At 34.8% G+C, this 12,660-nt stretch overlaps 1 long non-coding RNA gene and 2 other non-coding genes across 3 annotated transcripts in view; 1 reads left to right on the top strand and 2 right to left on the bottom strand.

Moving 5' to 3' along the window:
• LOC126966890 (uncharacterized) overlaps positions 1 to 5,936 on the bottom strand; it is a 78,669-nt gene extending 72,733 nt beyond the window's left edge. The window contains exons 1-2 of the long non-coding RNA XR_007729851.1: positions 5,637 to 5,936; positions 652 to 832 (exon numbers count right to left, since the gene is read on the bottom strand). This is a non-coding gene — a long non-coding RNA (uncharacterized LOC126966890). The remainder of the gene's footprint in view (positions 1 to 651; positions 833 to 5,636) is intronic.
• A 1,005-nt stretch (positions 5,937 to 6,941) lies between these two features.
• Positions 6,942 to 7,012, top strand: Trnag-gcc (transfer RNA glycine (anticodon GCC)). Its single transcript has one exon. It is a non-coding gene; the product is annotated as a tRNA-Gly (tRNA).
• A 5,568-nt stretch (positions 7,013 to 12,580) lies between these two features.
• On the bottom strand, positions 12,581 to 12,651 carry Trnag-gcc (transfer RNA glycine (anticodon GCC)). The gene has a single exon. It is a non-coding gene; the product is annotated as a tRNA-Gly (tRNA).
• Positions 12,652 to 12,660: the final 9 nt, after the last annotated feature.

Here is a 12,660-nt window from a genome sequence, read left to right as displayed (position 1 = left end):
TCTTTCTAGTTCATATTATGTACATTTAGCATTTTCTTTGATTAAAGCTCGTGTTACACCAAATATGACGTGCTCTGAAAAGGTCACGAAATGTCTATATACCTACATATTAATGCACACATACATACTAACTACTAGGTATTTAAAAGCTAGGTAGTAACTATATAGGATTCATGTTTTTTTTTATAAAATTAGCCGAACTTCAAATTAGGAACGAAAAGGTACTCTACAATTAATATTTCTCTACTTTTATAAAAAGTAAAAACACTGTTTTGTCTTTTGGTCCATAAATAATATAAGGATGGATTTTAAAATGCATGAATTTTCTCATGCTGTCGTCGCTAAAGTCTCTTCTTGTGGAACAAACCATAAAATGAATGATCTACGGTGTCAATATGACAGCTACATAAGGCTTTTGAAAGAGTTAAATTTGGAGATAATTGAAGTGGACGTTGCATCATCCTCTTCTGATGTTGTGGTTCTTGAAGATTTAGCAGTTGTATGCCATGGGATTGCGCTTTTATTAAAGCCAAAACCTGGTAGTCCTGAAGAAGCAGTAAGCTTAAGATTCTTAATCAATCTATTATTGATATATTTTGTGCCCTGTTCATAAAATTATTAAAATTATAATTTGTATATTAGTGCATTTACCTTGGCAGTAGGCATGTTGATTTTGCTGTAATAGTATTTTTCGCAGACCCTCAGCTTTGTCTCTCAATGCCTTTCCGAGTTTTGGAATGCGGAAGAGCTACGGGCTGGTGGGTCTGTATGCCCATCTTCCTGGTGTTAGTATAACAATCACCTTCACCTCCTGCCATTTTCTGGGAATAAGCTAGATAGAAATACCTGACATGAATAAAAATAACTGGAATAGTAAAAAATAATAGTGGTAGTAGTTTGGTAGGGGTGGTAGTTTTTGACGTTCAATAAGTGATTTTAAATCCTATTTTGAATAAAAATATTTGAATTTGAATAATAAAATCTGATGTTAAAAATATGCAACAATCACACATGCGTTTTAATCCTTGAAATAGTGTTTTATTATATGTACACATTTACATATGATCGGCTTTTGTACCCATGTTGGTATAAACCGCGATAGTTTCATACCATCAGATGGTCCGTATGTGAGTTGGTCTTCGTTAGACAAACTGACAAAAATAATAATCGTTCAAGTGTACCTCGTAGAGAATACTGATAACAAGTGATAAGGTGGAGATAACGAGGCGCCATCGCACCTCACTGATAAAGTTCACGCCGACCCATTGTCAGATATTAACTATTCTTAATATCAACACACCAGATAGGCGTGTGTTTATCTGTCCTTCTTATGATCTGGAACAGCTGATCAACAGTGGATTTTGACAACAAATTCACCTTCGCATGACACGCCACAAGTTAGGATATCATCCCCAACATCTGGATGTGTGGCGGTCCTCCACAGTGTGGTTTTCAAGGAGCTTTCTTCGTCGTACTACGAAGCTGTGGATTGAGCTTCCTTGTGCGGTGTTTCCGGGACTATACGACATGGGTACCTTCAAGAAAAGCGCGTACACCTTCCTTAAAGGCCGGCAACGCTCTTGTGATTCCTCTTACTTAACACCAGGTGACCCGTACGCATGTTTGTCCTCCTATTCCATTAAAAAAAAAATTGTTGTTTAATTTTTTATTCATCAATTTTGACCTCAGTTTTTTATTTAAAGAAAATACAGCCCTTGCCAAAAATATGAGTTTCTATATAAAATAATTTTTGAATTCGATAAGTAGTTTATTATTATTAGTTAAATTCATTACTAGTGGACCCGACAGACGTTGTCCTGTACACACGTTTTAAATTTGAAAAATCGGTCCAGCCGTTAGGACTAGTTCACTAACATACACATGAGCAGGAGAATTATATTATATGGACGGAATTGAGAATCTAAACCAATCTCAAATACACTGAAACAAACAAAAAAATTATCAAAATCGCTCCAGCTGTTTAGGAGGTAGTTTAATTGTGAATCTAAACCATTCTCGAATCCACCTGAAGACACACCAATCTCTAATTCACTGGAACACACAAAAATATCATCAAAATCGGTCCAGCCGTTTAAGAGGTAGTTCAATTGTGAATCTAAACCGTCCTCGAATCCCCTTGAACTCACACAAAAAATGTCATCAAAATCAGTCCAGCCCTCTAGGAGGAGTTCAGTGACATACACACGCACGCAAGAAATATCTAATACTAGTGGACCCAACAGACGTTGTCCTGTCGGAAATTTCGGACACACGTCTTAAATATGAAAAATCGGTCCAGCCGTTAGGAGGAGTCCACTAAAATACACTATATGGACGGAATTGAGAATCTAAACCAATCTCAAATACACTGGAACACACAAAAATATCATCAAAATCGGTCTAGCCGTTTTGGAGGTAGTTCAATTGTGAATGTAAACCATTCTTGAATCCACCCGAAGACACACATCAATTTCAAATTCACTGGAACACACAAAAATCTCATCAAAATCGGTCCAGCCGTTCAGGAGGTAGTTCAATTGTGAATCTAAACCATTCTCGAATCCACCTGAAGACACACAGAAAGTTTCAATAAAATCGGTCCAGCCGTCTAGGAGGAGTTCAGTGACATACACACGCACACAAGAATTATATATAAAAAGATATATAATTCTCATGTCACGGTGTGCGGGACCGAACTCCTCCGAAACGGCTTGACCGATTCTCATGAAATTTTGAGTGCATATTGGGTTGGTCTGAGAATCGGACAACATCTATTTTTCATCCCCCTAAATGTTAAGGGTGGTCCACACGAATTTTTTTTTTTTTAATTTTTTTGACATTTTTTTTTAATTTGTAATGATTGTGAGTCAGCATTAAAAATACATACAACTTCAAATTTTCACCCATCTACGTTCAACAGTTACTCTTGTATCGCGATTTTAATATCGGCAATACAACGTTTGCTGGGTCAGATAGTATAATATATAAAGATATACATTCACACAAATACAGGGCCCCCAAAATAGGCATATATGAATATAGCCTATGGGTGCTTGATAAAAAAACAATATACCTACTCAAACACACATAAATATAATAATTATTGTATATATCCATGACTAGAAAAAAACATATCATACATAAGTTTTGCACCTACCTACCGGGAACCGAGCCCGGGACCCCTAGCTGAGTTGTCTGTGTCTCTAACCACTGGTAAACATGAATCGTCATAACACAAAAGATTCATACAAAAAGCAAGAAATAAACAGGCATAGATAATAAAAATATCCACCTATAATATTCTCGTTTTTGTTAAACTCTATTAAAATATTTGATCTGTCGACAAGCCAACGACCATTCGCCCTTAGAAATGAGACGGAGAATTACTAATACCATAAAAGATGACCGACATAATTAGCAGGTGTTGCCAGCATCTGCTAGACGAAAGATATTATACAATGACTTAGCAGGTGTTCAAATTTATAATTAACGGAATCTTATAGTTATACTTATACGTATTATTTTTGTAGATATTAATAGGATATATGACAGCGATCCATGTAGGTACTACTACCACCAATCGCCCCTTCGCACGACACGCCACAAGTCAGGATATCATCCCCACCACCTGGATGTGTGGCGGTCCTCCACAGTGCGGTTTTCAAGGAGCTTTCTTCCTCGTACTACGAAGCTGTGGAATGAGCTTCCTTGTGCGGTATTTCCGGGACGATACGACATGGGTACCTTCAAAAAAAGCGCGTACATCTTCCTTAAAGGCCGGCAACGCTCTTGTGATTCCTCTGGTGTTGCAAGAGAATGTGGGCGGCGGTGATCACTTAACACCAGGTGACCCGTACGCTCGTTTGTCCTCCTATTCAATAAAAAAAAATCTAAAAGTGGATGTGTTTGTGTATATTATCGCTATACCAAGTTCCAATTCCAGATTAGCCCAGCCAGTGTTTTTTGCTAATATTATATGGAAAATTTGTTTGTTTAATTGTAATGTTTAAACACAAAAATATTAACTGGTCTTTAGGTTTCCGTAGCGAAATGGCAACGAAACGGAACCCTTCGTCATGTCTGTCTGTGTGTCCGTCCGTATGTCACAGCTCCTTTTTTCCGAAATTATAAGAACTATACTGTTGCAACTTGAACATAATATAATAATAATAATAGGAAGATGTATTCTGTGAACCGCATTAAGATGTTTACATAACAATAGAAGAAAAACAATATATTTGGGGGTGCCCATACTTAGAAATGAAACTCAAAATTTTATTTTCATCAAACCTATACGTGTGGGTGGTATCTATAAATAGGTCTTAAATATTGATATTGCGGTTTCTTACATTTTTTCCTAAACTAGTTAGTTTGCGCGACAGCAACATTCCAAAGTGGTTAAATGTGTCCCCCCCCCCTGTAACTTCTAAAATAAGAGAATGATAAAACTAAAAAAAATATATGACAGTACATTACCATGCAAACCGAAAATTGGTTTGGACAAGATCTAGTAAGAAGTTTTTTTAAATACGTCATAAATCGTTTTATCAATAACTTAATTGAAAAAAAAATACACTTTCATTAAAACATAGATCAAAGTTACAACGAACTACAAGAACTTTTATATTATGTAACCTGCTGCTACGGAACCCTTAATTCATTCACATATAATATTAATATAATAGAATTAGACTACATTCTGCGAGCAAGTTCCCAAAAATTTTATTATGTCACTAGCTTTGCGCGGTTTCACCCGCGTTTTTCTCGTTTCCGTGGAAATACCGAGATAAAATATTGCCTATATTATAGCCTGTACATCATTTTGTTCTATTGTCAATAGTTTTTGCAGCGCACGCAAAAATAGGTTTTCGATTTTACACCTTGTGTTACAAAATAGCAATTTTATTGCGGATCCCTTATTTTGAAAAAAAACATAGCCTATAGCCTTCCTCGATAAATGGACTACCCAACACTGAAAGAATCATTCAAATCGGACCAATAGTACCAGAGATTAGCGCGTTCAAACAAACAAACAAACAAACACTGCAGCTTTATAATATTAAATTATTATAGTATAGATTATTGGGAGATATTATATGTTTCCATGAGGAATCGAATCCGCAACCCCCGCAACGCCTCTACCAAATCCTTGTCAAAACAACATAAGTGGGATGTTAATAAAACGATACTAGATAAAACATACGTAACATTCTACTCTACAGACCCGTATATTTTTAACGTGCTCTTTCAAAAACTTTAAGTCTTTACTAGCAATCCTGTGTTCAATATTAAAAAAGACATATGTGCGTTTTACGCTGTTTAACTCAAGTATTTATTATAATATTATTTTCAAAAACCAACCACCTTCGCATGACACGCCACAAGTTAGGATATCATCACCACCTTTCTTCCACGTACTACAAAGCTGTGGAATGAGCTTCCTTGTGCGGTATTTCCGGGACGATACGACATGGGTTCCTTCAAAAAAAACGCGTACACCTTCCTAAAAGGCCGACAACGCTCTTGTGATTCCTCTGGTGTTGCAAGAGAATGTGCAATGGTGGCGGTGATCACTTAACACCAGGTGACCCGTACGCTCGTTTGTCCTCCTATTCCATAAAAAAAAACAATCTTACCTTTTCGGCTTCCAACGTTTAATCCAAACACTAAACATAATTCTATCAAACGCTTTAAATTCACATTAACACTGCAATAACATATTGCACGACCTTGAAATTGAACTTGCGAAGTTGACCCTTACACCGGATGACCTAATTAAAGGGTTTTATTATGAAACTCGTCAATTACGTTAACAACTCACTAATCAACGTTATATTGTTTCATCAACATTCGATGAAAAATGATAAGAGACACGCGATGACAGTCTCGGATCGCGCAATGATACTGAAAGCTGAATATATTAGATTTTCCCTTGTTTTGTTGAACCAAGTACCCGACTGCAAGTCTAGCAACGCGAATTTCCCGCGATCAACTTATGTTGTGATAAGCGCCATCTATGGACGCATTCTGGAATTACGTTTATTGACTAAAATTTTCATCTGTTGAGAAATTGTACTGTTACGGCCGCACTACTGTGATAATATTTATTGGGAGGTTTTTAAAAGCACAGAGTAGGGAAAATAGGGATGGATACTTTCGCATTAATTAAAAGCAATATCTAAGTGTGGCCAGGACACTAATTATCTGATAAATTATGGAAAAAAAATTGGGTATCACCTTTTGAGATACTTAAATCTCCACCATCTTTTATTATATCGACTAATATACTACTATTTCTCGCTGATTTTATCCTGGTAGAATTTAATTAGGCCCCCGCTAATTTGTGCTCGTGGATTTTGTGTATGTTGGTAATTTGACTCGTTTCTTTATCATTTTATGGGTTCTTATTTTATTGAGCGGATCCCTAACTCATTTTCATATTTCTATTGCTATTTTCAACATGAGATGTTTCAGTAAAAATCTCGTTTAAATTAGTCCAGCCGTTTCGGTATTAGCAGGAAACAGGAGTAGGTACACAAAATTCAAAACTCATTGTTTCGGTGATACTTAAAAATCAATAATTTAAGAAGTAAGTTAGCAAATAATTGTACTATTTTGTCAATATTATATTTATACGTAAGAACAAAGTCTATGTTATAAAATTTCTTAAAATTTTTCCATTCCTTTGCAGGTGAATAACATTTTCATAATTTAAAGTGTCTCTACCTGATAATACCCGATAAGTACCTACTTATATTGTTCCGCATCGTAAAACATTTGAACCAACACTAAAACTGTTTGTTTAACATAAATATTTACACATTTCGAAAGACTTACAAAACAAAGACCATCAACTTATGTGCTGAGCAGTGGAATTAAAGTTTCTGTAAAGAGTACCAACAGATTATTTATATGTATCATATTTTCAACTTCCATTACAAGCATCGGTGGTTCAGTGGTAGAATGCTCGCCTGCCACGCGGGCGGCCCGGGTTCGATTCCCGGCCGATGCAATTTTTTTTTGTTATAAATTAATATCTGCTTGATATTTTGTTAATTTTCTTTCAAAGAATAATTATTATTATATTGATAAAGACTCAAACACTCATCGTGATCACTTTTTCTGAGTCATTAGGAAATATGAGATCAGGTAACAATTATTATTTCTCATCATCATAATATCACAAAAGAAAGTGCATAATTTGCAAATATAACTTGCCACCATTTCCAGTCCTTTCTCCGTTTCCTTAAATAAATTTAATATCATAAAAATATGTATATATAAATAATAATACTTGACATAATGTAACAGCTAGCAACTGGCAGTCAACAGTGCATGGAAGACTGGTTAGATGCTCAAGAGTAGGAAAGCGTAACGCATGCATGCTCTGCTGATCATACTGTACTGTGCAATGGTTGTAGTATCATGCTGAGATCATTTACATTTATTAAGAACAACTGCAGCTCCGACTAAAAATCGTGAGTTAAACACTCAAAAATCAGGGTTTCGTTTGCAGCAATTTCCTCGTCCAAATATTAACCTATTGTTATAAAATTTTGGAAACTTTATGTGAAGAAGTTTAAGGCAATGTATTAAGCATTGATTTTCAGATCAAAGGCTCCTGAATAGAATTAACGTGCCCCGCGCTTGCTTAATTTGGCATTGACTTTTTCTCTTTCTTTCGCCGCTAGCTTTATTATGGCATAGTACAGCCATATTATATTTATTATTATTATGGTTTGGGGCACTTAAATCCTAGGATCTATTGTGGCTTCTGCTTGCGCTAGCGCGCCTACCCTCAACTCAAAAGTTAAGGAAGAGAATCGAGGCTAGTAACTAGGAAACGTGTTACTGTGCTGAGATTTAAATAATATCCTCGAGACCTATTACTTTTAAAATCCGTAGGATCCTCAGAAGGTTTAGGCAGGGCACGTCCTCTGCTTTAAGTGAAGCTGAAACTCCAGCCTGATTCTGGCAATGGCTTCGCATTCTATATTTAAGTGACACATCTTATAAGTCGCCAGATCTACTCTCATAATTCAGTTGAATTCAAAGATAATTAACAATATATTCCGATATTTAATACTTAATTAATTCCGATAATTAATTCTTTATTCTCTATTACAATTACTAGAAAATATAGATAGATGATTACGTCTATTAGATTACTTCGATTAGATGCTGGTATTGATTGATGACTTTGGTAAAATTTAATACGTAAGTATCCATCCCTACTCTGCGGTAAAATTAACAAAAAATAAATTAAATAGACATCATTCTACCAAATTTTTATGATTTTGTTCCGGTTTACATTCAACATACGTCTAAACTCTAAATGAATTGGTATTCAAAATCTAATAACTACAAGGTGTAGAAAATATCGATCGAATAAGTTATTGCCTATGGGAGATCGTAGTCCTGAGGGAGATCTGTAGGTTTAGTTGTTTTTAAGGTTGTTGTCGTTATTACAAGTTTCGTTGTCTCAGTTTTTGGAGTTGATGTCGTAGTTACAATTTCTGTTGTTGATATCGCTTCTGTTGTTGGCGTGGCTGTCGTGCCAATTGTTGTTGAAGGCTTTATTGTAGATATTACAGTCGATGGCTCTGTTGTAGATATTACAGTTGAAGGCTCTGTTGTAGAAGTAACTGTTGTAGACTGCGATGTTCGTATTGTTACTGTAGAATGCTCTAATGTAGATGTCATTGTTGAAGTTGGTGCTGTAGTTGTTGTTGATTGTACTGTATTTGTTATTGTTGTCGGCAATTCTGTTTTCTTAGTATCAGCGAGAGTAGTAGTTTTCAAATTAAACAATGGTATTTTCGTGGTTAGCTCTTGTTCTTCTAATACTTCATCAATAACATTTTCAATTCCTTCTAATTCTTCTAGACTAAGATCTATTATGTTATCATTCCAATCTGTACATGTTTCGTCACATTTTTGCTTTGTTTCGAATATGTTATTTGAAGGACAATCACCCCATGTTATTGGAACACATTCTTTTATGTTTGGGTCAAAAGTGTACATAACAATGTCAGTAGATGTAATACAGGATTCAGGTGTTAGCAATTCCAAACAGATCCCTGAAAATATGTAATAATTATAATTTTAGACACATTCATTTTCATGACAACAGTTTTGTTGTATTTTTACTGCTTAAACGTATTCATATATTCATGTTATAGCATCGAATGTTTGACACAGGAATTTTATCATCATATTTATAAAAATTAAGTCCTCAAACTCATCATCGTATATCTTAACGGATTTCTCCGAGACGTGTGGGCAAAGAATTCTCACTTCCATTTGCGGTCAACCTCTAGTTTTTTTTTCTTGCAATTTTATCACAATAATTTTTAGGAGTATAGATAGCCTTTCATGCTGAAGGGAGTAAAGGTGACGTTGATCGTCTACTGTTAAGTGTTATTAACGCTTGGTCTCGTATTTATCCATCACTACCTTTTCTTTTATTGCTACAGTCACATTCAGATAGCAAAGTGACTTATAATCATTTCAATTGTAATGCCCTTACAAGATAAAGAAGGCTTCTTGAAAATGAAGATTTTCGTGCTAGAATACTACTACGAAAATGTATTTAGTTAAATCAAGTCACAAAGGTTCAGTGTATGACACCAAAACTGTTAAAACTCTATTCAACGGAAAATATACCGAAGAGGCTGATTGCTGCTGATATTTTTATACAATCTAATTAATTAATCTAATCCAGTAACGATTATTGTTATTTTCGGAATCGATGTCCTTCCGTCGCAACCCGCTCTCGCCTCTCGCATCCTCACGACTAATACACATCTCACATATAACTATGTATGTAGTAAGAAACCTATCTTGGATGATACCGACTCCAAAACTTACAGTAATCGTAACTAGAATAAGATTAATTAATTAGATTGTATAAAACTACGCAATTTTTTAATACTTTTTAGTGTACATTATATCTATTGTTTTGGAATAGTGTTTGTGAAGGCGGTTGTTTTTTTTGTTAATTTTTTTTTTATTTTATGATTTTTAGTGAATTTGAAGCACACTAACTGACAATTTGTCTAAATATGTGTTAATATACTAAATTTTTTAATGCAGTAAAGAACGTAAGTACTTTGCAATTTGATTACAGACAGTGTTCCGTTACTTTGTCATGGATTCCGTAATCCGAACCTTACAAAACTCTCACCAAACTATCTTTGAAGTATATCCTTTCCAATAAAAAAAGAATCATCGAAATCGGTTCTCGCGATATTGAGTTATTCGTAAATTTATCATCTTCTTTGCTATACGTATGTATAGCAAATTTTAAGACTTTTATGGTTTTCTCATGGATTCCATTGTCAGATCTGGACCAAATTACAATGTCACCACTCGGGAAGTATCAGCTCACAAATAAAAAAAGAATTATCAAAATCGGTTCACCCAGTCGAAAGTTTTGAGGTAAAAAAAACTCACAAATAAAAAAAAAACAAAAAAAAAATCGACGAATTGAGAACCTCTTCCTTTTTGAAGTCGGTTAAAAAATAGACCAAAACACGTAGTAAAACTCAAAGATATAATATTATCTGTAACTACGAAACAGACTTAGAATATTTCTTACCTTCTATATTACTTTCAGATGGCTTTGGTTCGATATCATTATGTTCTCCGGGTACATTAAAAAGCCTGAATATGCAGGTTTTGGAGCAGTCGTATTCATTATCAAACTTATTCAAGGTGGAACAACCTCTCCAGATTGCTATTTCACATCTAGAACCTTGCTTGTAGTAGTAAAAAACAGGTGTTGGGGACATATGGCAGTCGTCAGTGTTAATATTGTGTAGGCAGTAATCTGGTGGCACTGTTGAAATTAAAGGTGAAGTATTTATTAGTATTTTCAATGTAAAAATAGAAAGGAAGATAAACAATTTCGTAATAAGAAACATTTGTGATGAGTGTTTTAATATAGGCAATTGTATTACTAAGACAAACTAGCGACTGAATGTGATAATTTTATCGGACCGGGATACAATTTTAATTCCTTAAACAAAAGTAAGTTTGAAGTAACATGAGCTATCTGACTTTGAAAGGACGGGAAAATAAAAACGTCAACAATGTCAAACAGTCCAAACTTTTGAAAAATTGCATTCTAAGTTCCGCGTGAAAATTCGAATCCGTTTAGTTATAAGTCGTTACATTTATATTTTGCACAAATACTTCAATTTTATTTATAATAATATGATGTTGTCCTGTGGCCATAACACGTCTTGTGATGTCACCTACCTCTCCAAAGGTACACATTAAAATATCAAATATATGTTATTATTATATGTCTCCGATGTTAAAACATACTAACTAACCACATCGTTTCTATAACTTCTGCCCGGGCAGCTAGTGGCACACCGCGCGATGCGCGTAGTGCCTTTTTTATGGAATTAAGGCACGAGACGAGCAGACGTTCAACTGGTGGTAATTGATATGCCCTGCCCATTACAATGCGGTGCCGCTCAGATTCTTGAAAATCCCAAAAATTCTGAGTGGATTCTCATTTGCCCAGTAATTTCACTAGCTACGGCGCCCTTCAGACCGAAAAACAGTAATGGTTACACATAACTGCTTCACGGCAGAAATAGACGCCGTTGTGGTACCCATATTCTAGCCGGCATCCTGTGCAAAAGAGCCTCCCACTGGTGGGCCTACGGCAATGTCGCCGTTGAAATGTTTAAGATTGTTATTTCTTTGACCGTGTCAAGTAATGTACTTTCTATATATTTTTGTTTAAGTAAATAAAGAACTTTTAAAATGAAAAAAAAAATTGTGATGTCAATCAACGGCTATGACTGATTCGGCTAGAAATACGTACCTCCATCAACACTGCAATAGTTTCCAAGTAAAATAATGACAGAAACAATGTGAAGCAACATTGTTATGTTAATTAGCTACGCTTAACTTGCTTGAGATTTTGGAGTGTAATTTTAATGACTGTTAAAGTTAATTGCGTGATTAATTGGAAAAGTTTTACAGCGCAACATAATGCCTGCATATCGCTTATGAGTTGGAAAATGTCAAAATCTATGTATTATGCAATATTCAAGAGTAAATTTAATATTATTGACATCATTAGCTATAAATCTTTGCGTCAATAATTTTGAATTATTAAACAATGCTAATAACTTCATTACCTGATACCATAAAGTATATAGAAAAAATATCTACCTAAGCAAGTATATGTAAAAAAAAATTGCATGTGGCAAGTTCAGCACTTGTTTTTATTTAGGTGTATGTAGTTACCTTGTTATCTTAGTGATGTCTTTGTTAAGTCGTAAATGCAAATGTTTATATGTACAGATATTAATGCATTTTTAACTCAATAATTATAATTTTCTTTTCTTTTTCATTGCATTCAATGTCTATGTAACAATAATTATAACATCCATCTACTAGGCTCCGTAAAATTGCTAAATCTTTTAAAGTGGATTGTGTTATAAGAAAATTTATTTATTTATTATGCCTATTCAGGTCTGACAGATATAATGAGAAAAATTTAATTTCGTACCAATCGCATAGGATTATCTGATTAACTTATAATTAAAAAAAATCTTGCATCGGCCGGGAATCGAACCCGGGCCGCCCGCGTGGCAGGCGAGCATTCTACCACTGAACCACCGATGCTTGAGAATT

Source organism: Leptidea sinapis, chromosome 1, assembly GCF_905404315.1.
Source record: "Leptidea sinapis chromosome 1, ilLepSina1.1, whole genome shotgun sequence".
In the NCBI taxonomy this organism is placed as follows: domain Eukaryota; kingdom Metazoa; phylum Arthropoda; class Insecta; order Lepidoptera; family Pieridae; genus Leptidea; species Leptidea sinapis.
This window is presented reverse-complemented; position numbering and strand designations above follow the sequence as displayed.